Source organism: Bos mutus, chromosome 7 (genome assembly GCF_027580195.1).
Source record: "Bos mutus isolate GX-2022 chromosome 7, NWIPB_WYAK_1.1, whole genome shotgun sequence".
In the NCBI taxonomy this organism is placed as follows: Eukaryota; Metazoa; Chordata; class Mammalia; order Artiodactyla; family Bovidae; genus Bos; species Bos mutus.
Genome location: NC_091623.1, coordinates 43,996,263 through 44,020,397, shown reverse-complemented (window position 1 = coordinate 44,020,397; position 24,135 = coordinate 43,996,263). Strand labels below are relative to the sequence as shown.

Genomic DNA, 24,135 nt, shown 5'->3' with positions numbered 1-24,135 from the left:
TCCAGAATATCCCAGCGTTCTGATCCTGTTCACACCTGGTTGCTTGTTTAGAGAAAATGTCATGCCTGTCAGTTCCTGCTCTCGCATCAGCTGATAGATCACATGAAGTGCCCCCCAAGGCTGTCCAATGGAACCCAGCTCCCCTGTGATCTACCAAAAAAAATACGTCAATGGGAGAAATTTAAAATTTTAATCACAGTAGGTAAAAAATATTGAACTTAAAACTTTGCACAGCAAAAGAAATCTACCAGCAAAATAAAAAGACAACCTACTGAATGGGGGAAAATATTTGCAAATGAAAAGTAGACAGCAATTAAACTCCTCGTGTAAAAGTAACTCCTCATACGTGAGAGAATGCAATTGGGTTAAAGTCACTAATTAAAAGAAAGAGTTCGTGGATTTGATTAAATAAGAAAGAAATGTCTCACAGGATGGTGTATACAAAACACTCATTTAAAGTATAAGAATACAGAAAGTTTTAGAAAAGAGGAGGGAACAGGGGAGTGACTGCTTATTAGGTACAGGATTTCCCTCCGGAGTGATGAAAACGTTCTGGAAGTAGATAGAGGTAACCTCAGGGTAGCAACCTCAATATTTACATCTGATAAAAATTAAAGGAAAATCATCTTATGTTACAAATAATGTTCTACATTTTTAAAGGGTCCAAACAGATTGTGAATAGATGCAAACCCAATATAGATAAATCAGTAAATGAAAATCCATAACTACATCAATACCAGTACTTGGAGCTTTTATCCCAATCCTCTTAAAATTTGACAAACCAAGAAGACAAGACTTAAACTAAAGAATATATTATCTAAACACAACTTAAAAGTTTGACCTACTAAGTAGAGAGAGAAATGTATACCCAAGAGAAAAGCAACTCACTCTCCAGCACACATGGAATATTTACAAGAAATTAACCATGTATTTGGCCCCAAACCACTTAATGAATCCCAAAGCCATCTATTGTCTATGTGTTCACTGAATTGCACTAAAATTAAATCACACAAAAAAAATCTTTAAAATGCACATGTTTGGAAACAGAGTCAACAAAACCACTTTTGGAATCATTAAAGGATTCCCCAGAGGTCTGGGGGTGAAAAATTAAGAATCTAGTTTGGACATAACAAGTCTGAGACAGCTATCAGACTTCCAAATAAAGATGATCATTGAAAGAAGGGCTATTTTTCCTATTGACCAGGCTTTTATTGGATGAATCAACATCCCTCTTCTCTCTGTCCCAAAGAATGGTGGAAATGTTAGACATTCTACTATTATACTCTGTTAGTTACACATAAGTTTTTGTTTCATGAGGAAATAATTTAGATTTACTAACTTTCTGGGTGTTCTTAGGGTTTGTTTTTATTTGGTTTCCTTTTTCTCATTTTTTTGTATTTGATATTGTTTCATTAAAATATTTATTTGTGTTTAGTAATATATGAACGTGATTAAAAAGAAATTGGAGTAGATGAATAGATAGACAACCTATGGTACATCCAGACAATGGAATATTATTCAGCACTAAAAAGAAATGAGCTATCAAGCCATGAAAACACATAGAGGAAACTTAAATGCATATTACTAAATGCTATAAGCTAGCTTGAAAAGGTTACATATCATGTGATTTCAACTATTTGACATTCTGGAAAAGGCAAAACTATGGAGACGGTAAAAAGATTGCTGGTTACCAGGAGTTGGGGAGGTATAGATGAAATCGCCCGACCACTGGGAGGGTTCGAAGGCAGTGAAATATTCTGTGTGGTACTATAATAATGGATACATGCCATTATCTGTGCCAAAATCCATAGAATGGACAACACCAAAAGTGAACTCTAATGCAAACTATGGACTTTGGGAAGTTTGATAATGTTATGTCAATGTAAGTTAGTCATTTGTTACAAACGCACCACTCTGATGCATGATGCTGAAGGCTCTGAACATGGAAGATGGGGGGCAGGAGTGGGGGGTGGTACATGAGTGGGGATGCTGACAGGGAGTCTGAAAACCACTTCCCAGTTATTTAATTTTTAGAGAGAGTACCTGGGGAGCCTAGAGTTTCAGCATGCGTGTCTTTGTTTTATTTCTTCCGTGTTCATTGGAGATCTGGAGTAACCACAGATTTGATGTACTCATATATATTGGACTCCTCCCAGACTCCAACATATATTGAAGAGCACTCACCACCTCTTAAGTCCACCCTTAACCCTGGTCCCTCTTCTGCTCAAACACCTCGTGTGGCTTCCTATTGCCCATGTTTGGGTTCTGGGAGAATCAGCCATCAGTATAGGGTCCTGTAGTCAGCCATGCATATAGCCATGTGTCCTCAGGGTGACCCCATGAACTGTAACCCTCCAGGCTCCTCTGCCCATGGAATTTTACAGTGCAGAATACTGGAGTGGGTTGCCATTTCCTTCTCCAGGGGACACTCCCGACCCAGGGATCCAACCCAGGGATCCATCTGTTGCATCTCCAGCATTGGCAGGTAGATTCTCTACCACCATGCGAGTCTGGCAGCCAGCTAAAGAGAAAATATGGGGCACATGGCAACTGGTCCCGCCTCCAATCAACCACGCCCACCCTCTATATCTTCAAAAGCGCCCAGAGCGCCCCCTGTTGGTTCTCGGTGAGACTCAAGCTAACGTGAACGGAACTTGGGTGAGGCCGTGGCAGATTCCCAGGAATAAAATGCTGTCGTCACGTTTGCCTGAGTCTCACCGAGAGCCAGCAAGGGGAGCTCTGGACCCTTTTGACTATAGAGAGTCCCAGGCAGGGTGGTAGTGGATCATTCAGTCACTGAGGGCCTGCACTCAGCAGCTCCACCTGGAGCCAAAGTCCACCCTCCGCGCAGAATCAGCTCCGGCTTCCTGCGTGGCTCCTCCTTGTCTGGCCGAAAACGGAAGCGCAGCAGGGTGAGAGCGAGGACCACGTTCATCTCAGTCATGGCAAACGTCTGTCCAATGCAGTTCCTGTGGAAGGAGTCAGGGCTCTGACTACACTCAGAGTCAGGGGAACCCTCATCTCGGCCCCAAAGGGCCTGAAATCTGACTGGCAGAGATAGAGAAAGCTAACCATGCCTGGGACCCCCCTTCGTGGACTTGCATATCCCCTGAGCCTAGCCCAGACCTCAGTCTAGAATGCAGACCAGCAGGCAAAGGAACCCCGCTCTCAGTATACTGCAGACTCTGCTTTGCGCCCACTACCATTCCCAGGGGGATGGGAGAGAAGGAGTGCCAGAACTCTGACCATCTTCAGTTTTGCCCCTTCCCTGCCCCCACAGTCACGCCTGGAATCTCAGCCCCAGACCCCCGCCCCCACTACTCCATCCTCACCTCAAATGCCCAATGCCCTCACCTTGAACCTGCTGAGAAGGGAATAAAAGCCAGAGGTGACCTCCCTTTGATGTTTTCTGGGTCGAAGCGGAAGGGGTCATAGACCTGGGGGCAAGACAAGACAGGGTTACTGGATGGTATCTCCCAGGACGTCCATCCTTGGAGAGGCAGATGTGTGGGAAGGAGGTGATGTCTGATTTGTCAGTCAGAATTCTGTAGTCACCCTCAGGTCCCCCAAAGGGAATGGACAGGGATGATGGAAGTATGGCATGGAGGAGGCATCACCTCAGGGTCTGGCCACACAGATGGGTTGTGGTGGGTCCCGAAAATATCAATGAGGCAGACAACACCTGTGGAAGAGGAGGGACCAGTCAGAACTAGGTCCAACCTACCTGATGGGCCCCTCTTCCTACCAGGAACCTCCTCCCCTAATCATTATGGTCACCTTTGGGGATGACCCGGCCGTCTGGGAGCACAATGTCCTGGGTACAGTAGCGAGAGATGAACGTGACTGGAGGGTGCAACCGCAGACTCTCCTTGATGCACATGGTCAGGAAGGGCAAATGGGCCAGGTCATCCCTAAGGAAACCCCATGCCAATTATCTAGGGTGAAAAAAGAGAGACACCACACCAGCCCTCCTAGTGCCCTATAAGATCCTCTCTGCCTAGAACAAAATCACAGATGGATCAAATATCTCCAAACTCATGAAGTCATATACATAAATATATACAGCTTTTCCTTTGATCATCATACCTCAATAAAATGGTTTTTAAAAAGAGAGAAAGAAAAGCAATATCACAGAAGTACTAGACAAAATTTAGTCAGATATTTTTAGAAGCTTTTCTGAACAAATCAACAAAAAATGAACCATAGAAATATTTACAAATTTGTAAGAATGTGGAACATTCTTTATGGCAAGATTGCAAAATCAAAAGGTAAAGCAAGAAACAGATTCAATGTTTATCTTATTTATTACAGGACTAGAGATACTAGCTAATGCAATTAAACAGGAGAAAAAAAGGAGGGTAATGCCATTTGAAATGTGGGAGTAAATGCATCATTTTGGCAGACAGTGAAAGAGAATTCACTGGAAAAGTTTTTATAAGCATTGAAGATAAGATCCAATAGACTTTAGAAAGTAGCATTGACAAATATATACTGCTGCTGCTAAGTCGCTTCAGTCGTGTCCGACTCTGTGTGACCCCATAGATGGCAGCCCACCAGGCTCCCCCATCCCTGGGATTCTCCAGGCAAGAACACTGGAGTGGGTTGCCATTTCCTTCTCCAATGCATGAAAGTAAAAAGTGAAAGTGAAGTTGCTCAGTCATGTCCGACCCTCAGCGACCCCATGGACTGCAGCCTTCCAGGCTCCTCCATCCATGGGATTTGCCAGGCAAGAGTACTGGAGTGGGGTGCCATTGCCTTCTCTGAAATATACACTACCATGTGTAAAATAGATAGCTAGAGGAAGCTGCTATATAACATGAGGAGCCCAGCCTAGCACTCTGTGATGACCTAGAGTGGTGGGATAAGGATCTGATAGGAGGCAGGTTCAAGAGGGAGGGTGTGTGTGTGTGTGTGTGTCTGTAGTTATGACCAGTTCATGTTGTTGTATGGCAGAAACCAACACAACATTGTAAAGCAATTATTCTCCAATTAAAAATAATTAAATACAGTTACCCTCTGAGCCACCAGGGAAGCCAAGGCAAAGAACTAAAAAGCCTCTTGATGAAAGTGAAAGAGGAAAGTGAAAATGTTGGCTTAAAACTCAATATTCAGAAAACTAAGTATCCAGTCCTACTACTTCATGGCAAATAGATGGGGTAACCAGTGACAGACTTTATTTTCTTGGGCTCCAAAATCACTGCAGATGGTGACTGCAGCCATGAAATTAAAAGACGGCTTACTCCTTGGAAGAAAAACTATGACCAACCTAGACAGCATATTAAAAAGCAGAGACATTACTTTGCCAACAAAGGTCCATCTAGTCAAAGCTATGTTTTTTCCAGAGTCATGTATGGATGTGAGAGTTGGACCATAAAGGAAGCTGAGCACTGAAGAATTGATGCTTTTGAACTGTGGTGTTGGAGAAGACTCTTGAGAGTCCCTTGGACTGCAGGCAGATCCAACCAGTCCATCCTAAAGGAAATCAGTCCTGAATATTCATTGGAAGGACTGATGCTAAAGCTGAAACTCCAATACTTTGGCCACCTGTTGCGAAGAACTGACTTATTTGAAAAGACCCTGATGCTGGGAAAGATTGAAGGCAGGAGGAGAAGGGGATGACAGAGGATGAGATGTTTGGATGGCATCACTGACTCGATGTTCATGAGTTTCAGTAAACTCCAGGAGTTGGTGATGGACAGGGAAACATGGCGTGCTGCAGTCCATGGGGTCACAAAGAGTTGGATATGACTGAGTGACTGAACTGAACTGAACTGAAATACAGGTAACTAGCTCAAAATTGGAAAACTACAAAACACCAAATCTATGGATCAATAGCACTCCTCTCCCTTTCTTATAGTTTGTCTAGTGATTATGTATGCTTCCAGAGGTATTTTTTGCATTAAAAAATTATGTACTAGCATACTGAATACCATACACACTGCTCTTTATTTCATGAAATAGTATATCAATCTTTTCTTGTATGTCTCTTAGGATTTGTCTCAAAAATAGAGTCTTCCCTACTCTGGAGCTATAACCTCCCATGATTTCTTCTAGATCCTTCAAGACACCATCATTTTTTAAATCTTTGATTCATGTGGATGTTACTTTCTTATAAGACATGAGAAGCAGGATGAATTAACATTTTTACATGTAGCTTCCCAGTTGTTCCAGAGATTTTAGGAAACAATCTTTTTTTTCTTATGGATATGAGACTCAATATTTAGCATTTCCTATGTTCACTGGGCAAGAAATTTATATTCATAAATTATCAGTTTTTCTATTAGAAATAACAATTAGAAAAATAATAAAAGAAAAAATTATGGTGATGATATAAAATACCTGAATTAAACTTACCAAGAAATGTGAATGCATATTTTCCAATTAAACTTCTAATATTTCTCAATCCAGATAGAATATATAGTTTACCATAGCAACAAGAGTATTCAAGGTTAAGTTAACAACATGTGAATACAATCTCTTTGCTAAAATTTTAGACTCGATTAAAAGCCTAAAGATTCCTTGAATATCCAAAAATAGATATCCACTTCACACTCTGGGATACTGTGTATTAATACTATGAGGTAATCTGCTTTCCACAGGTCAGTTATATATTCAAGTCAAATTCCTCCCTCCCTCCTTCCTTTCTCTCTCTCACTTTCCCTCTTTCTCATCCCTTCCCCCAAGTTCTTCATTTTCTCCCAGCTGTCTTCTTGACCTAAATGTACCTCAAATGCACCCAAAAATCTACTGCCTATATCTCAGAGTCTCTGCTGAGGCACTTCTTTCCACCCTCAACTTGGCCCTTCTTGTTCCAAATCCCAGCCCTGCCCATGTACACTGGGAGTGTCCTGACCTGGGACTATTTCTACAGCAGGTTAGGAGCTCCTAAAAAGCAAAGACTGGATCTGGTCCTTCCTGAGTCTCCAGCATATGGAATTGGGCTGGGAAGAATTGGAGATGGCATAGAACTGGGGACAGAGAGGCAGTATGGCAGTGTTTCCTAAGTAGGGATTAGATGGATGAAGCTGCAGATGTTCCAAGAAAGGAGTTGGGTGACTTTAACACGCAGGTGATCCTAGTGGACCCTAGACTCAACAATATGAGGAATTAAGGGGCAGGAGATTAGCAAATACTGAGGATGTGAAGATGTTTGAAAACATGTAATTTCAGAGAAAACAGTCAGGGAGTGGAGACGAAGTTCACTTACTGAATATGTGCTAAGTGGCATCATCTGTCCTCACATATTGTTGTTAATTATCTCAGAAATCCAGGTTTCTCTGCCAAAAGCCAGCAAATTTTGTCCTCCTATCCATGCTGAGTGGGCTTCCCAGGTGGCTCTAGTGGTAAAGAACCTGCCTGCCAGTGCAGGAGACATGAGATGCAGATTCATTCCCTGGGTTGGGAAGATCCCCTGAAGGAGGGCATGGCAATCCACTCCAGTATTCTTGCCTGGAGAAGCCTATGGACAGAGGAGCCTGGCGGGGCTATAGTCCATATGGTCGCACAGAGTCGGACACAACTGAAGCAAGTTAGCTCGCGCGCGCGTGGCACACACACACACACACACACACACACACATGCTGGGTATGAGATCCTGCCTCTGGGCTCTGTTCCTATTTCCACTAAGTGACAGAATGCAAAAAAAAATTTCTCTCTTCCCCAGCCAGGGAGCAGAGGCAATGAAAAAGGCTCAGAAAAAGGCCATGAAGACTTGCACTCACCATTCAATCTCTTTAGACTCACAGTCCCTCAGGAGCTCTTTCACCTCCTGCCGGCAGCGCTCCTGGTATTCTGGGTGCTTTGCAAGGTTGTACAGAATCCAGGAGAGGCCACTGGCTGTAGTATCATGGCCTGGGGGCATCCAGAAAGACTTGTGTCTCTGGACTACTTCAGTACCACAGGGTGGACAACACCCCCATAGTAAAGCCCATGAGGAGGATGGAGAGGGATGGGGTGGTCCAGGGTCCACTGGGCTAGTTCCTGGGCTTAGAGACACCCTATCCCTGCGTTTTCTCACACTGGGGCCTCACCCTCAAACATAAAGGTGTCAGCTTCAGCCCGGATGTCTTCGTCTGACAATCCCTTCCCATCTTCATCCTGGAGAGAAAGCAAGATCCCTAGAATTGCTCTAGCTCAGAGGGTTTCTGAGGCTAAACTGAGACAATCTCTGAAGCCCCGTTATCCATCCAGAGACCCAAGCCAACCCTGAAATTTTAAACCGCCTGTGCACTCTGTCACCAGAGGCCCCACCCCAGAGACTTCCTCCTTGACCTCTTTGTCTCCTATGTTGTCCATGGTGAAAAAATAATCAGTCACCCATAAATATTTTTATATTTCAAAATAATGAGGGATTTCTGAAAGGAAATAAAAAGTTCCTGGCAACCTGGGTTAGAACCTGGGTTTTAAAAATATAAAAACTTTAGACTTTGCCTTCTTAACAAAAAGAATTTGTTTAAGCTCCAGAATAATCTCTCTCCCTGTGTGTCTCTCTCTCCCTCTCTCCATAGGGAGAAAGGGGAAAATGTATCAGCTGACTTGTATAAGTTCCAAATTTAAAAATCTGGAGGTATGTGATGCAAGTATGATGGCATGTACAGGTAATAGCATACTTGAGCCATCAAAGGAATTTAGGAATGGGGTAGCAGAGCTACAGTTCTACTCTGGTTACTGTTTTTGCCATGAATAACAAATGGGCTGCTCTGATCCAGGATTCTGTGTGTATACTGTACATACACATACATATGTACACAGTCTATCTCTGTGGTAGACTGACTTATTAGTTTCCCATTTGAGTGAAATCTCAGGCCCTTCACAGTTTCAGACTTAGTAGTCCCCCACAGGCAATATTCTACATGGCCATCTCTAAAACTTATCCCTGACCCATCCCTCCCTTCCACAAGCACCTTCCATAGCTCCCCAGGACCCTCTACATCCCATTCAAATTCTCTGATGAGATCAAAGTCCATTCTACCTCTTGAACTCAGATCCCAGAGGAACCTACCTTGGTCAGCAGAAGCACATCAATGAAGTCTAAAGTCTTGGTCTTCGCCTTGGCCTTGAGGAAGTCATCAATATTCTCACTGGGGAGAGTGCAGCGCCGCTCCTGGATGATGGAATCTGTAAAGTCGTGCACCAGGTGGCAGGCCCTGCGGAAGTGCCACCCATCCAGGGTGAGGAAGTACAGGAAGTCGGTGTGCAGGCAGATCTGCTTGTTCCGCTTTGCCGCAAGCTCACAGAGCTCAAAGATGGTGGTGATATATTCACTGGGCTTCCTACAGGATGAGAGCATGAAGGGAGGCAACAACTTAAAACACCTGAAGCCCAGAAGCCAGCGGCTACCTCCCTTCAGGAATCGAGGCTCCAAGAACAAATGGTTCACAGATACAGTGTGGGGATGAGCCAGAAGATATGACTCTTCAGACTCTTCTCAACCCACATCCCATCTCCATAAGCTGACTCCATGCCCCAGGCACCTGGAGCACAGCTTAGATATCATGTTTCTCTCCTGTCTCTCTCACCACCCCCGTCTCCTTTCCAGAACCGTCCACCCAGTTCATACCTTATCCTCTCCCAGCTGGTCAGTGGCCCAGTCCCTTCTCTAGTCTTTTTACATCCAATGTCTATATGACAGTTGGATTCTTTTAGTCAGATTCGCTTTGCCTGGCTTCAGAATGTCCTTAAGGTATTACCTGCCCACTCCTTCAACCTTATTTCCAATGTCTCTCCTCACTATTGCACATACTTTTCTCATTCTAGCCTTCTGTTCTTTATCAAACAGGTCTACCTACCTGAAAGGATAGCTCCTTCTCTTTCCCTGTTCCTGTCCCGGGTTGTCCTGCCCTGGGCCACCTCCTTCAGGAAGGCCCTCCTGATTGCTCTGGCCAGTCCTCCCTCCTCCGTCTACTACCCTGGGTCTATGACTCATGTTCCCAGGCTCTTGGCGAGACTCACTCCTGGCAATTGCTGTCAAAACTGAAGACACATTTCTGCAGACTGTCCAGGGTCAGGAGGCTGACATGTTCAAACATGTCCAGACGGGTGTGGCCTTGGGTGACCAGGCGCTCCCAATTGGTCTGGACAGAGAAGGAGACAGAGTTAGGGCCCATTCCCAACCAGCTGGGTGGGCTCCCCCAGATCCTGCCTCTTGGCCCCAGGAAACCATCTCCAGAGAGTATGAGGCTTGAGTGGGAGTGGAAGCTGTTACTGTACTGCTAGGACATGAAGTTCTCATGACTGGGAATCAGGTGACCTGGTTTTAACTCTTGGCTCACCCTCCTGCTCTCTCTGTACCCTTGGTCAACTTACTGCATAAAGTTAAGTGCTAAGCAAATTTTAGCTTTCATCACCTTCACTGATGGAAACTGATGAATAAACTGTTCCTATGTGTAGAGATGTAGTTCTCCATGGGCCCTGAATACTCTTGCATAATCTTGCTGGGTATGCCAAAAAATTGTCAGTCCATGATGTTCTTTATCTGGACTATTTCTCAGAGTTGTGTTTGCAGCAAACAACCTAAAATATCAGGCTTGCTTCTAGTTCTAAAAGCCACAGACACCCTAAATCTAGAATTCTTCCACCCTATAATAAAACATACTACTTGAGTAGGTACCAAAGTCCAAATTTGTCATCCACATGGGATTTGTTGACTTGAAGGAAGAATGCAAACCAGCAAGAAGAAGCTGCCATTTGCTATGCCAAGAGCAAAAAACTATCCTTTGTCAGTGACCCAGGACTCTCATGTCTTCTGACAGAATCCACAAAACAATAACAAGCTCCCTTGTCAGCTTGCAAGTATGGAAAAGACACAACCACGTCACAAATTCCTGACCTTCCCCATGTATATATATCCAAACCCTTTGCAATGTGCTTTTTCAGTAACTTCTATTAGTAGGTGGAGCCTACTTTGATTCTGAGCTGGCCTTCAATCTACTTTCACCAAAGTGTGCTATACTTAGTTGATCGGTCCTGTCCAGCTCTTAGAGAACTCATGGAACACAGCCCTCTAAGCTCCTCTGTCCATGAGATTCTCCCAGCAAGAATACTGGAATGGGTTTCCATGCCCTCCTCCAGGGGATGTTCCCAACCCAGGGATCAAACCCATGTCTTCTACATTGCTGGCAAATTCTTTACCACTGAACCACCAGGGTAAGTCCTGCTTTTCCCAATAAACTCTGGTGAAAATGATGAGTAGATCGTCCTAAACCAAGCTCCCAAGCAGCATTGCACCTTCCTGTCAGGCTGTTGGAACCCTGCTTCTGCCATGTGAACAAACCTGAGGTGCATTCTAAAGGGAGAGAATCACATGAAAGGAAGTCCTTTGCCCGGAGTAAGGCCATCTGAGATCAGCCTGCAACCAGCCAAGCCCAAAATATGTGAGAAGAATGACCCTAGATCAGCAAAACTTCCTAGCTGATCACAGATACACCAGTGGCCCAATCTACATCCAGAAGAACAAGCCAACTGACTCACAGACTTCTCAATACCAAGCACTTACTGTTTTTAAGTGACTTGTTACTCTAGAATAACTACTACAAAATATCCATCATTTTTACCAAACATGTCTCAAGCTTCCAAGGCCTCTTTGAGGAAAATGTAGAAACTAACACCTTCTGAGCATCTCTTATGTGCCAGAGACATGATTCCATTAGGTCATCTTGGCCACCCTACAAAGCAGGGATCACATAATCCTTATTTTTCAACTGTAGAAACCACGGTTCAGAAAAGAAGAGCCCATGGCCTTAAAGCCACCCACAAGAGCCAGGTTCCAGACAAGGTGTCTCTGAGTCCCCGTTATCCCCAAGACTCCAGATGGGACCCTGGGTTCAAGAGACTCATGTGCATGATGTCTGTGCTCTTGGTGAAAATCTTCATATAGGGCTTCAGGATGTTGAAGTGGAAGGTGGGTGTCAGCATGCAACGGTGCCTGCTCCACTTGTCACCAGCACTCAGCAGGAGCCCATCCCCTAGCAGAGATAGCCACGGGGAGTGGGCAAAGGGCAGAACTTTCCCCTGGGCCCCCAGGGTTGTCCCCAATCCCCTTCACACACAGTTACTCACCCAGCCAGGGCTTCAGAAAGTTGTAAAAATCCATGTCCTTGGGTGCGACAGCAGCTGACATGAAGAAGGACCATCGGGCCAGGGAGATGGGGAAAGGAGGAAATTTTGTGTGGAATAGAGTATCCCAGCCAGGAATCTGCATTCCCGCTCTGAGCCCTACATAGCAGGAATGGGGCCAAGAGAACTGGAAGCCAGAAGCCAGGTGGAGAGGTGACAGGAGTGGGGGACCCAGACCAGGCTGCAGGACAGAAGAGAGCAAAGGCAGAGCCCATGGACACAACTCAGGTGCTCAGAAACACTCCAACAAGACACAACATGCCCCAACATTCCCTGACATGGCTCCTACATGGTCCAACATGTTATGAAGACACAGGCATAGCCCAGCACTCTACGAAACATCTTTATGGGCACCTAGAACACCACGTCTGCCCCTGCACTCTGACCTCTCCTGAGATATGTGACATGGCCTCATGTGTTAACATGTCCTGACATGGCCCCAACATGCATGACACAACATGCTCTGGCATGGACCTGAAGACAATCTAACTTGGCCTGAATTTGCCCCACATGAGTCCCACACAGGGCTTACATACACTGATGTCACAGACCTGAACCAGGTGTGTCCCCGGCTGGGCCCCAGACATGACTCAGACATACCCTAAGACGGGCATCAAACAAGATCACATAAGGTCACTAGCATGTCTGAAAGTGACCCTGAGTCTCAGACCTCAAACAAACCTGAAACATGACCCAGACGTGACAAGCAGGAGAACCAGATAATCACTAACAGCATCTCAGGCAAGAAAAAGACAGACCCCAAAATGCTTCAGATGTCCTTGGCCACAGCTGAAGCAACTCCAGACCATGTCTATTTGAGCCCAGGTTTAATCATATACCAGGTGTCTCCAGGTAAAACAGGTACCAGCTGTAGTCAAAAACCAGGTAGAAACATAAAGCTGACCAGACATAGCCTACAGCAGACAGCACACAGATATGCCCTAGGTGTGAGTAGACATGACCAGAAGTAGGCAGGTTAGAGTCCAGGTAAGAAAGAGGCAGAGGCATCTCTACCACAGCCCCCATATCTGCACCCAACACGGAGGATGTGGCAGCAGGCAAGCCATGGCCAAGAGCATGTCTACCTGGAGTGGTGGGGTGGAAGATGCAGATGACCACATGCCAGCCCCCCACGCCCCACGAGCAGCACACTTCCCCATAGGTGCTGGCCAGGCCCTGTGTGTACAGGAGACCTTCCTCCCAGCTCTGAATCTGGAGAGCAACAGAAAGGACCCAATTCACACTCTTCTAGGCTGCAAGAAGCAAGGATTTGCAGGGCAGAGATCCACAGCTGAGCCCATGAGTCACCTCTGGCAGCTCCTCGTCTGTCCTGAGCTTTCTCCTGGGCTCCCTCCCCACATTGGTCATATACAACCTTTGTGGTCCCTCTGGTACAGGGATAGAGAGGTTCTTTCCCTGTTTGGATTCCAAACACCATGTTCACCTGACTTCTCTTTCATCCCTGTATTGCAGATAAGGAAACTGAGGCTCTCAATGATGGAGTCCCTTGCGCAACATTCTCCCAGATAGTAAACCTGAGACACCAGCCCAAGACTCTTTAATCCATGGCCTGAATTATTAATTATCCAACTGCTCCGAGCCCCAAAACAATAGCTCAGTGGACCCTATGGTGCCAAGACTGGATGCTCAGAATCTTAGGTTTGCAGGAATTGGTCCTATGACCCAAATCAGACAAATTAAAAGGAATCCTCAACTTTTCCTAGAACTGTTGTAAATGAACTCCCTTTCCCATGGAGTTTGAGTGTCTGAGATTCAGTTTTACCAGGATGAGAGTAAAATCATCACAGATGAACACTAAATGATGAAAACAGATTTCTGATAACATTGTTTAAGACCTGGATCCAGCTGGGCCTGAAGGCAGCCCTCCTTGGAGTTTACAGTCAGTTTATTTCCTTCCTTTGCTTAGACCATACAGGGTGGCATTTCCACTACTAACAGCTGAAAGAGACTTCAGCAACCAGAGAGAGCCAGGACCCTTCCCAGAGTCACTCAGCATTCTGGTGTCTGAACACAGGTCTCCATCAGAAGCTGCCCATTCCCCTGGTCTGTCTCGGATGGGAGGGGCAGAGAGCAAGGGAAGGGAGACAGGGTGGGGTGGAGTCTCCTCAGGGAGATTCCTGGGGACTGGAGAAGGAGAGCACTGAACTAGAGTGGCTGAGCCACAGGATAGGATAAATGAAATGGGCCCACCAGAGAGGTGGATGTCACAGGAAGAGCAGCCCCCAATCCTGCACCAGCCAGAAGCCTTCATTGCTCTGGGTCTGCAGATGAGTGAGACTGAGGGCTGGCCTGGCAGGGGGCCTGGGATACTACGGATGCCCACTGCATCACTCTGCCCTCTGGTTTGAAATATTTTCTTCTCATTGTTCGAGACCTAGTTCCAGCACCTCTTCTTCTAGGAAGCCTTCCAGCACACCCCAGCAGAGAATTTTGTTTCTTCTCTGGATTGCCACAGCCCATCTCTTGCTGGCCAGTTCCTGACCAACCATACCAGGTCAAGGATCTCTCTGTCCAGATATGAGATCTTGAGATTGGGGATGAACTTCAGCAGGGTACAAGGTTGGGGTCCAAACGGCCATGGGAAGAAACAGGAGTCAGTGAGATGGAGCTTGATAAATGCATGAAGCAAAGAGGAAGTGGCTGAGAGAGAAGAAAGGAAGGGGGACCAGGGTCCTGTAGGGGCCGCATAAAGAGTTGGCAAGGAGGGGCTAGAATCCCTCAAATGTGTCATGACACCCACCACCACAAGCTCTGCATGGGTACCTGAGGCATTGGTGATGCTCCGGAGCATGTCAGGGTGGCAGAAAACGATCATGGGAGTGATGGGGCCAAACCAGATCATATATCCATGGGAGTAGTTAGCTGCCAGCTGGGTTAATTTTCTCAAGCCCTGCTCTGTCGTGGGGACCTGAAAGCATGCAAGGACATCACTTCCAAGAAGAAACCACTGCGGTGGACAGTGTGTCAGACCCCGCACAGATGGAGGAGTCTCTGCTTCCTCCTGCTCCTTCCCTCATGTGGAGGAGTGGCCCTGAAGCATCTCCAAGTCCCAAGGAGATACCCCAGAGCACAGGGAGAAGACAGGCTCTTTGCCCACAGGTGTGGTGACTTTATCTTGAGAAGCCAAACTTTTTCTTGTTCTGGGAATGGTCTCAGCCCCAGGGGTGGCCACAGAAAGAGATCCCCACTGGAGAGGTTTGCAGGTAGCAGGGCGGCCTCAGTGCTTGTCCCTGGGTTTTGGTCCCACATCCTCTCCTACTCTGGCTGGTCCATGCAGCCTGCAGTCCCTTGTAATAAATCACTTGCACACCTGGGGCCTTCCATCCCTGGCCAATCCCAAAGGACAGATGTGACTTCTGCCCCTCACTCATGACAGCAGCTCTGACCCATGAAACCCCCTCCTCCAACTGGCTCCATGCAGAGTACGTCCTGCCTATTTCTCTGCGACCTATGGACATGACTTTCAGTTATGCCATCTATAAATGAAGAAGCTGACACCTTATGCACCCAAAGGAAAAGAAGGGTGGGTTGCCTCCTGGTAAAGTATCCTCTCCCTCAGGATGCCTCATTCAAACCTGACAAATACCCCCAGGGGCTCTTGGCAGGTGAACATAAGTCACGTTCACCTTTGTGACCTGATCCTGAGAGGGTAACAGGCAGGAAGGCCAGGGGTCTCCAAATGGAGGAAATAGGCTCAAGCGTCAGACATTTTTTATCTCTCTTAAGCGGCAGGAGGAAACAAACTAGTGAGAGAGAGAGAGAGAGAGAGAGAGAGAGATACGTGTATATATATATATATACATACATATTTTTTTTCCCTTCTCTATACAAATTTTAAAAGGTTTCTCTTAAAATATTGTGTTGCTGTAACGACACCTGGTTCCACCTGAAGTTATTCTCAAACCTTGAGTTAACCTATGCCTTTTTCTTATGGAAATGTTTGTCTTAAGCTATGTTAATGTGCTATGCATTTACCCCAGACTCTGTCTTCAAGTCGGTTCCACCTAATGGCTCAGAATTGACTTGACAAACAAGTATTTTTACTCATTGTTCCCCTAATCTATGTAAATGAAACTCTTTGTATGGTAATCTGCCCTTCTACAAGATTCAGGTCAATCATTTCAAGGCCGGGGATGAATTGTCTGGTGTTGAGATTATCCCAAACTACGTCTTATGGATGAGGGGCCTGGTGCCATTCTGAGTTTTAAGACATTCCTTTCTTTCATTGGAGAAGGAAATGGCAACCCACTCCAGTACGTCTTGCCTTGAAAATCCTATGGACGGAGGAGCTTGGTGCAGGCTATCCATGGGGTCACAAAGAGGCAGACACGACTGAGCGACTTCACTTCACTTTTTCTTTCATTAACAAGCTGCTAGTGACTATATAACATCCCGCTGAAGACTAGCGGGTGGGGGGGGGGGGGGTACTCTTTCTGCCCTCTTCCGATGCCTATGTTGGAAGCTTTCTCTATCTCCTTTATACTTTAATAAAGCTTTACACAAAAGCTCTGAGCAATCAAGCCTCGTCTCTGGCCCCAGATTGAACTCTTCTCCTCCGGAGGCCAAGAATCCAGGTGTTTTTTCATAGTTCAGCAATAACCTTTCACTCCCTTCTCCTCAAGTACCAAATTGAGGGTTCAAAGCACTTTGTGAGATTGGTCCAGAGAGGGAGAGTGACTCAGCCGGGGTCACACCGCAAGAGGGACCACAGGAAGGAAAAATGACCAAGACCATACTCCATGACCAAGCCCTTAGAGGGGAGGGCAGAAATGCAGTAACTTTGCAACATTCCTGCTGCCTCCAATACTCACTGTGCCTTGTGTGCTAAGCCACTTCAGTCGTGTTCGACTTGCCGACCCCATGGACTGCAGCCCGTTAGGCTCCTCTGTCCATGGGATTCTCCAGGCAAGAATACTGAAGTCGGTTGCTGTGCCCTCCACTAGGGCACCTTCCCAACCCAGGGATCAAGCCCGCCTCTCTTCCATCTAACCTGCATTGGCAGGCAGGGTTCTTGACCACCAGGGCCACCTGGAAAGACTCTCTGAGATGCTTTCAAGACCCAGAATCTTAGGAAATCTTCACATGAAGATATGTAATTCCCCTGCCTTCTGAACTTTGCCATAATAAACAGTAAAATTTCAGTAAATCCTCCACCAAGTGGTAGCTCTTGTCCAAGATAAGAAAGAAAAGATGGACACCTCTCTTAGCTAGGCTGTTAGATGGGAGGAGCTGGTTACCCATCCCTTTGACCCTAACAGAGGGAAGGGATGGCATGCTCATCACTTAGGTCATCACACCTTTATTTTACATTCTAATATTAGCCAGCCAAGGACTGTAGTCTGCTTCCCAGAACCATTGTCAAACTGGGAGTTGCTTATTAAGCAATTCGACAGTTGAGCTGTTTGATTAATCAAGAGCAAGGCCAAGCCAGAGTCAAGATCTGAGGCATAAGGTGGGCAGGCGTGGAGGAGAGAGAGGTCTAAGAAGGCTTCTTGGAATGGGTGGTCATTAGCCAACTTTATCCAGGTTGGGCTATGAGCATCTTGGTAGAGGGAGGGGAATTAGATAAGAGGAGGGATCCTGGAAAGAGGAGGTGTGGTGATGGGCAGCGATAGATAATTCCTGTGGGGAAGCTGTAGCCCAGAGTGAAAAGTCACAAGGATAAGGACCACATGCAGAGCAGAACCAGGACAGCACTCTTGAGAGGACCTCAAGGCCACTATGGAGACTGGAGAGGCCAGGGGACCAGGTTCTGTGCAGCCTGGCCTCAGGGGTGCACTAATGTGTGCAAGACAGGCAGGAAATGGACCCCAAAGCAGGCTAGGGCCGGAAAGACAGCATATGGGGAAGGTCTCGGCAGCAGAGCAGAGGAATGATAGAGGGAGGGAAGAGGGGCCTCCCAGGCCTCCCTGGCTTCTCTGCTATCCTAGACCCCAGCCCAAACCCTGAGCCCCATTCCTGATCTCCCAGGATCTCCCAGGAAACTCACCAGGTACAGGTGAGCAAAGAACCAGTTCAGTTTTGGGGGCTGTGGAAAACACTGGAGGCGGCGACAGTTGTTGTAGAAGGTGTAGGTCCAGGCCAGGATGTGGGCCAGGATCCAGGAGGCCCCGACCACCAGCAGCAGCAGCCACGGGGAGGCTGCCACCAGCCCGAGCCCCAGCCGGGACATGCTCAGCTCCAGCATCCTGTGGTCAGATGGGGTGAAGGGTGAATCCTGAGGATGAAGGAAGAGGCAGTGATGGTGAGCTGTGAGGCAGAGAAGGAAAGAGCCAGAGGAGCAAGGGAGTGAAAGGCAGGGTGAGTGCTGGGGACAGGCAAGAAGGGCTCAGAGACAGACAGACACAGGCTGAGTGAGGGGATGGAGACCAGAGAAATTCAAAGGAAGAGGGAATGATAGAGACAAAGAGACAGAAAGATACACACAGTGTGTGTGTGTGGTTGTGTGTGTGTGTGTGTTACCCACTGGTATCCACTCCTCTCCCAAGCCAGCTCATTCCCTAGACCCACCCTGCCATGGGCAGTGGTCTTCCCCACACCAGATCAAAACCCCAAGCCCCTTCACCCTCAGCCTGGCACCTTCTTTCTAGAGCAGCTTGTCTCTCACACAACTACCTCTCCCCTTTTTGTGCAAAGCCTTTACCCAGCCCCTCCCCTAGAAAATACTGCCAGGCTCCAGACTGAGTCAGCTGATTCACCCAGCATGCTTACTTCCTCCCCACCTGGACACTGCCCAAACATGAAGTGAGGCCTGGGAACCAGTTCAGTATAATAGACGCTGGATTCTCAGGACAGCAGAGGGTCAGCCTTGTCCCAAGTCATCTCCAAGGCTCCCTTCCCCAGGTGGACCAGGGAGACATCATGGACCATTTCTCAGAAATTTCTGAGGCCCTGGAAACTCAGAGCCCTGAGGCCCGTGGCCTCCAGGACACACAGCCTGGCAGCAGTTCAACTCCCACCTCCACGCAGCCCAGGGCCTGTGTTGAAACATGTCTTCCAGGAACAGGAGCAGAGAAACCAGTCTGAGTAGAAATTACCTTTATCTGAGTCTGGGAAGTGGTGATGGACAGGGAGGCTTGGCATCCTACAGTCCATGGGGTCACAAAGAGTTGGACACGACTGAGCGGCTGAACTGGACTGAGTCCAGGGATAAAGGAGCCAATCAGAAGAGGGCACCTGGAGGTGTGAGGGGCCAGGCTGGGGTCGGGGGAAGGAACTGGGAGTGGAGGTCTGCCCCGCCCTCGCTCTGACTGTGGGCTGTGCGGACCATCCTCAGTGGGATGTTGAATGAGACCTTGAGATGAGGGGCCAAAGAGGATCTCACAGGAAAATTGGAAGAATCTGGAGTCCTCAAAAGAGATGGAATGAAAGCAAAGTGATGGCTACCAGTGCTCGTGTTAGTGTGTGCCAGTGGTCCGCCTAGAGCAAGCCTACTCGGTGCAGACAAGGCTATATTTGAAGAGTGCCTTGTATGTGCTGGTACCTGAAGAAGCAGCCTACAGTGTGTCAGAAACTGCATAAAGTGTGCCTGCTACGTTCCAGGTGGGCTACAGAAAGTGCATTTACTGCATGCCAAGGACTCTACATAAATCCTGCCTACTGTATGCCAGAGGTTGTACATAAAGCACACCTACCAAGTGCTGGGAACTCTCCACAAGTCATGCCTATGACATGCCAGGGTGTCTACATAAGGAACACCTACTATGTGTGTGGTACGCTGCGCAAAGGACACATACGGTGTGTTGGGCACTCTATGTAAAGCACTGCTTTTGTATGCGGAGTGCTGTATGTATATATGCCTAGTGTGCATCAGGTGTCCTACATAAAACACACCTACTGTGAGTCACGTGCTGTACATAAGGTAATCACACTGTGTTCAGGATGTTCTGCCAGCAAGATAATATATCACCTTCCCCTCAGGGTTCTGGGCCAGCACCCTGGGATCAGGCAGAGGGACCCACATGAGGGCAGGAAGGAAGATACCTATTTAAGAGAAGAGCAAACTGAGGTTCAAAGAGAACAAGCCTCTAGCCTAAGTTGCCCTTCTGAAAGGCACTCGGGTGTATCAAACCACCAAGCCTACGTCTTCTCCCTCTGCCATGCTCTTCCACCCCCCACTCATAAGGGACAATGCCCTATTAATCCAATTACACAGGTGGAATTTCAGGCAATATGGTGACACCAGTGGAGGGATACCTGGAGGTCCTTTCATCATCAGGTGGATCATCTTACCACATCCAGGATAAACCACCCAAAGGATCTGGTGCTTCCCTCCTGGCCCTTACTTGATCCTGTCCAGAACTGCCTTATGGGGGTGTTCGAAGGTGTAAGAGAACTTGAGGGATGGGGCTTCTGGCAGAATTTCTGAGCAGGAGAGTGGGGGTAGTGTCCTGACACTGGTAGGATGCTGGGGAGACCCCAAACCTCCTTCTCCTCAACACTGGCTGGGAGACTCAGGTGGAGGATCCTAAAGCCCCCAGTATGGTGTTATTTTCTGTTCTGCAACTTTTCATTGCTATATGAATGTGAAGTGTTATGACTTTAAAAGTCAAGCTGAGAGGTAGAGTCTTGAGAAAGTGCGATCATGCATATTTCAGGCTATTTGTTGTTGTTGTTGCTTAGTCTCTAAGTCGTGTCTGATTCTTTTGCCACCCCATGGACCATAGCCTGCCAGGCTTCTCTGTCCATGGGATTTCCCAGGCAAGAATAGTGGAATGGGTTGCCATTTCCTTCACCAGGGAATTTTCCTAAGCCAGGGATTAAGCCCACATCTCCTGCATTGGCAGGTGGGTTCTTTAGTGCTGAATCACCTGGGAAGCCCATATATTTCAGACTCTAGGCAACATATTTGACAAAGATGCAGAGCCAGCATGAGTAAGCACACCAACCTAGCACAAATGTTAGAGGAACAGATCCAATGTCGAGTCACATTTGTTCTTCCTTGTTACAACAGGAGTTTTTAGCCACCTACTTGCAGCCTCTCTGGGTAGAGAAAGGAGATGACATTTGGTCAGTGGAAGGCCCTGCAGGCAATCAGAGAGGTTAGAGGATTGACATCCATCCTCTCCAATGGCCACTGCTGCTTTCAGCTTCAGCTCATCTCTCTGGGTTTCAGGATCAGCTACGCCCTGGCCTGGGAATGGTGTCAGCTCTCAGCTACTAGCTCCCAGAGTGCTACACCTGATGGTTCCCCTTGTCCTGTTGTCAACTGAAATAAAAAACACACGACGTAAGAGCAGTGAGTTTCAGTTTGATTCAGAGACCCTACTGAGGACTATAGCCCAGGATACAGTTTCTCACATAGCTCTGAGGAACTGCTCCAAGGAGCTAAGGAGGGAGGTCAGCATATATATGACTGGATAAGGGAATATGCAATCCAGTATGCATCATGGGAGAAGGTCATGAGGAACAAATTTCTTAGTTAATAATTTTAGTACTGTTCTAAGTATGGCAAGATACAAAAATTCAGGCTCATGCAAATTTTACCTGAAACTATCTAAAGGCAATTTTTCTATTTTTCCATGTATGCAGGGCCTCACCCTCTTCCCTGTCCTGAGTTGGCAACTGCAGCGGCTAATGATTTTACCTTGTAGAACCAGGTGGTGAGCAACATTTCTTGTTTACACAGTCTGTACATTGTAAACAGCCCCTACGTAAACCCACTCTCACATAGTTCATCTGAGGTCCCTGGAAGGACCCAACTGTTCCATTCCCCAAAGGGATGGGACACCTCAGAGATCTCAGCAAACCAGTTATGTGAGTGTCCCTGTTTGTGTAGGCACACACAAAAAATAAAGTATTATACCCACATCCTGGAACAGGAGGGTGAAGTAGAAGGATCAATATTTCTGTTGTTGTTCAGTCAGTAAGTGGTGTCTGACTCTCTGTGACCCCATGAACTGTGGCACACCAGACTTCCCTTACCTTCACTGTCTCCCAGAGCTTGCTCAAATTCAGGTCCACTGAGTCCATGATGCCATCCAACCCTCTCACCCTCTGTCATTCCCTTTTCCTGCCCTCAATCTTTCCCAGAATCAGGGTCTTTTCTAATGAGTTGGCTCTGTGCATCAGGTGGCCAAAGTATTGGAGCTTCAGCTTCAGCATCAGTCCTTCCAGTGAATACTCAGCACTGATTACCTTTAGGATTGACTGGTTTGAGCTCCTTGGTTCTGTTAAATGTCTACATTTAACCAATTGTTTTCTTTCCTTAGATGAAACCTGCAAAGCACTTTTCACCACAATTACTAATCCATGTAATTACAAAAGCTGTATTTTTAAAAGGAGAAAGCTTAATGTCATGCATAGTACCATACTGAGTAAATGCTTAGTGCCATGCCTGGCATGCAGCAGGACTTAATATATACAAACTGTGAAAAGCCAGAAAGTAACCCAATTCAGAAAAAGGACTCCAAGTGCCAAAGTTCAAATCAGGACCAGCTAAGTTAATCTGGGTAGCTCTCTACCTTTCTGTGTCTCGATTTTCTTGCCTGAAAACTGAGGGTATTTTCAAGCTAGTTGTGAAAATCAAACTAATTTAAAGGAGTTAAGTGCTTATAACAACACTCCCAGACTCACAGTCAGCACCAAGCTTGAAAAATTGCCATTGTTTCCTGATTTCACAACAGAATGAGGATTTGGGCACCAGCCATGAGCCATAGGTCCCCCTTGTACAGACATCAGTTATTTTGCAGACTATGAACATCCCCTGTTCATTCCCTCTGACCTTAGCAGGGTAGAAGCTCCTAGGAGAAGATCAAGCATTGGGGTTGGGGTCAGAGGGCTCTAGATCAAAGCTAGGTTTGCCATTTTCCAGCTATATGACCTTGGGCAACTGATGTGCCCTCTGAACTTCACATTCCTCCTCATTAAAAAAGGAATAATAACAAGCCCTTGGGGCTTCCCTGTTGATTCAGAAGGTAAAGAATCTGTCTGCAATGCAGGATACCCATATTCAATCCTTGGGTCTGGAAGATTCCCTGGAGACGGGAATAGTTATCCATTTCAGTATTCTTGCCTGGAGAATTCCATGGACAGAGAAGCCTGGTGGGCTACAGTCCATGGAGTTTCAAAGAATCAGACATGACTAAGTCACTAACACTTTCACTTTTCAACAGACCCTTGGCAATTGGAAAAGTAAGTCTGTGTGTTTCTTAGTTTGCATCCTTTGAAAGCAGACCTTGATTCAAGGATTGAAATGCAACTACTTTATTTGCTAACGACCCTAAGCAAGGGTTAATGTGATTTGTTTCTTTGAAAAGTGATGCCAGGAAAGGCCAGTAAGGCACTGTACAAGTGAGGCTGGGAAGGGAAGGCAGAAGGAAAAGTCTGCTTCATCAAGAAGCTCACACTCTGGGCACATGGGGCTCAGTTCCTCTGGGGGACAGCAGAGAACATGCACCCACCAGTTCTTAGACGGGGCTCCTTCCTTCAAAAGCATTATTTTTCCAGATATCCTGCATACACTGCACAGCTGAGGTCTGGGGACAGAGGAAGAGGCCACCCACAGCAGTTGTGGTCAGGAATACAGCCTGATTGGTGCACACATGGTTACACATAGTTCAGTTACTTCAAGACACACACATTCACACCTTTACACACATGTACACCCACACTTGCAACACAATTACATGCACAGTCACATATGCATAAAGACACACAAAACCAGGACTACATACACCCACGTGCCCTTACAGTTGCATACACTTAGGTACACCAAAAAGCTATGTACAACAACACACATTTCATATGTACACATACACATATGCATCTACCCATGCAGACAATTAAATGCATACACTCATATACACATACCATAACACATGTGTGCGCAGAGCCACACATACACTTACTCACAATCACACACAGAATCACACAGCCACTCACACACGTTCAATGAATGGAGACCGGATGTCTTAGAACTTGTTATTTCCATGTCCTCCAGCAGAGGGAGCCTCCAACACACTCAGAAGAGGAAAGGATACTTGCCCCAACCCCCACAGC

The 24,135-nt window shown here is 46.7% G+C and overlaps 1 pseudogene; it reads right to left on the bottom strand.

Moving 5' to 3' along the window:
• Positions 1-188: 188 nt before the first annotated feature.
• Positions 189-18,322, bottom strand: LOC102286036 (prostaglandin E2 omega-hydroxylase CYP4F21-like; annotated as a pseudogene).
• Positions 18,323-24,135: the final 5,813 nt, after the last annotated feature.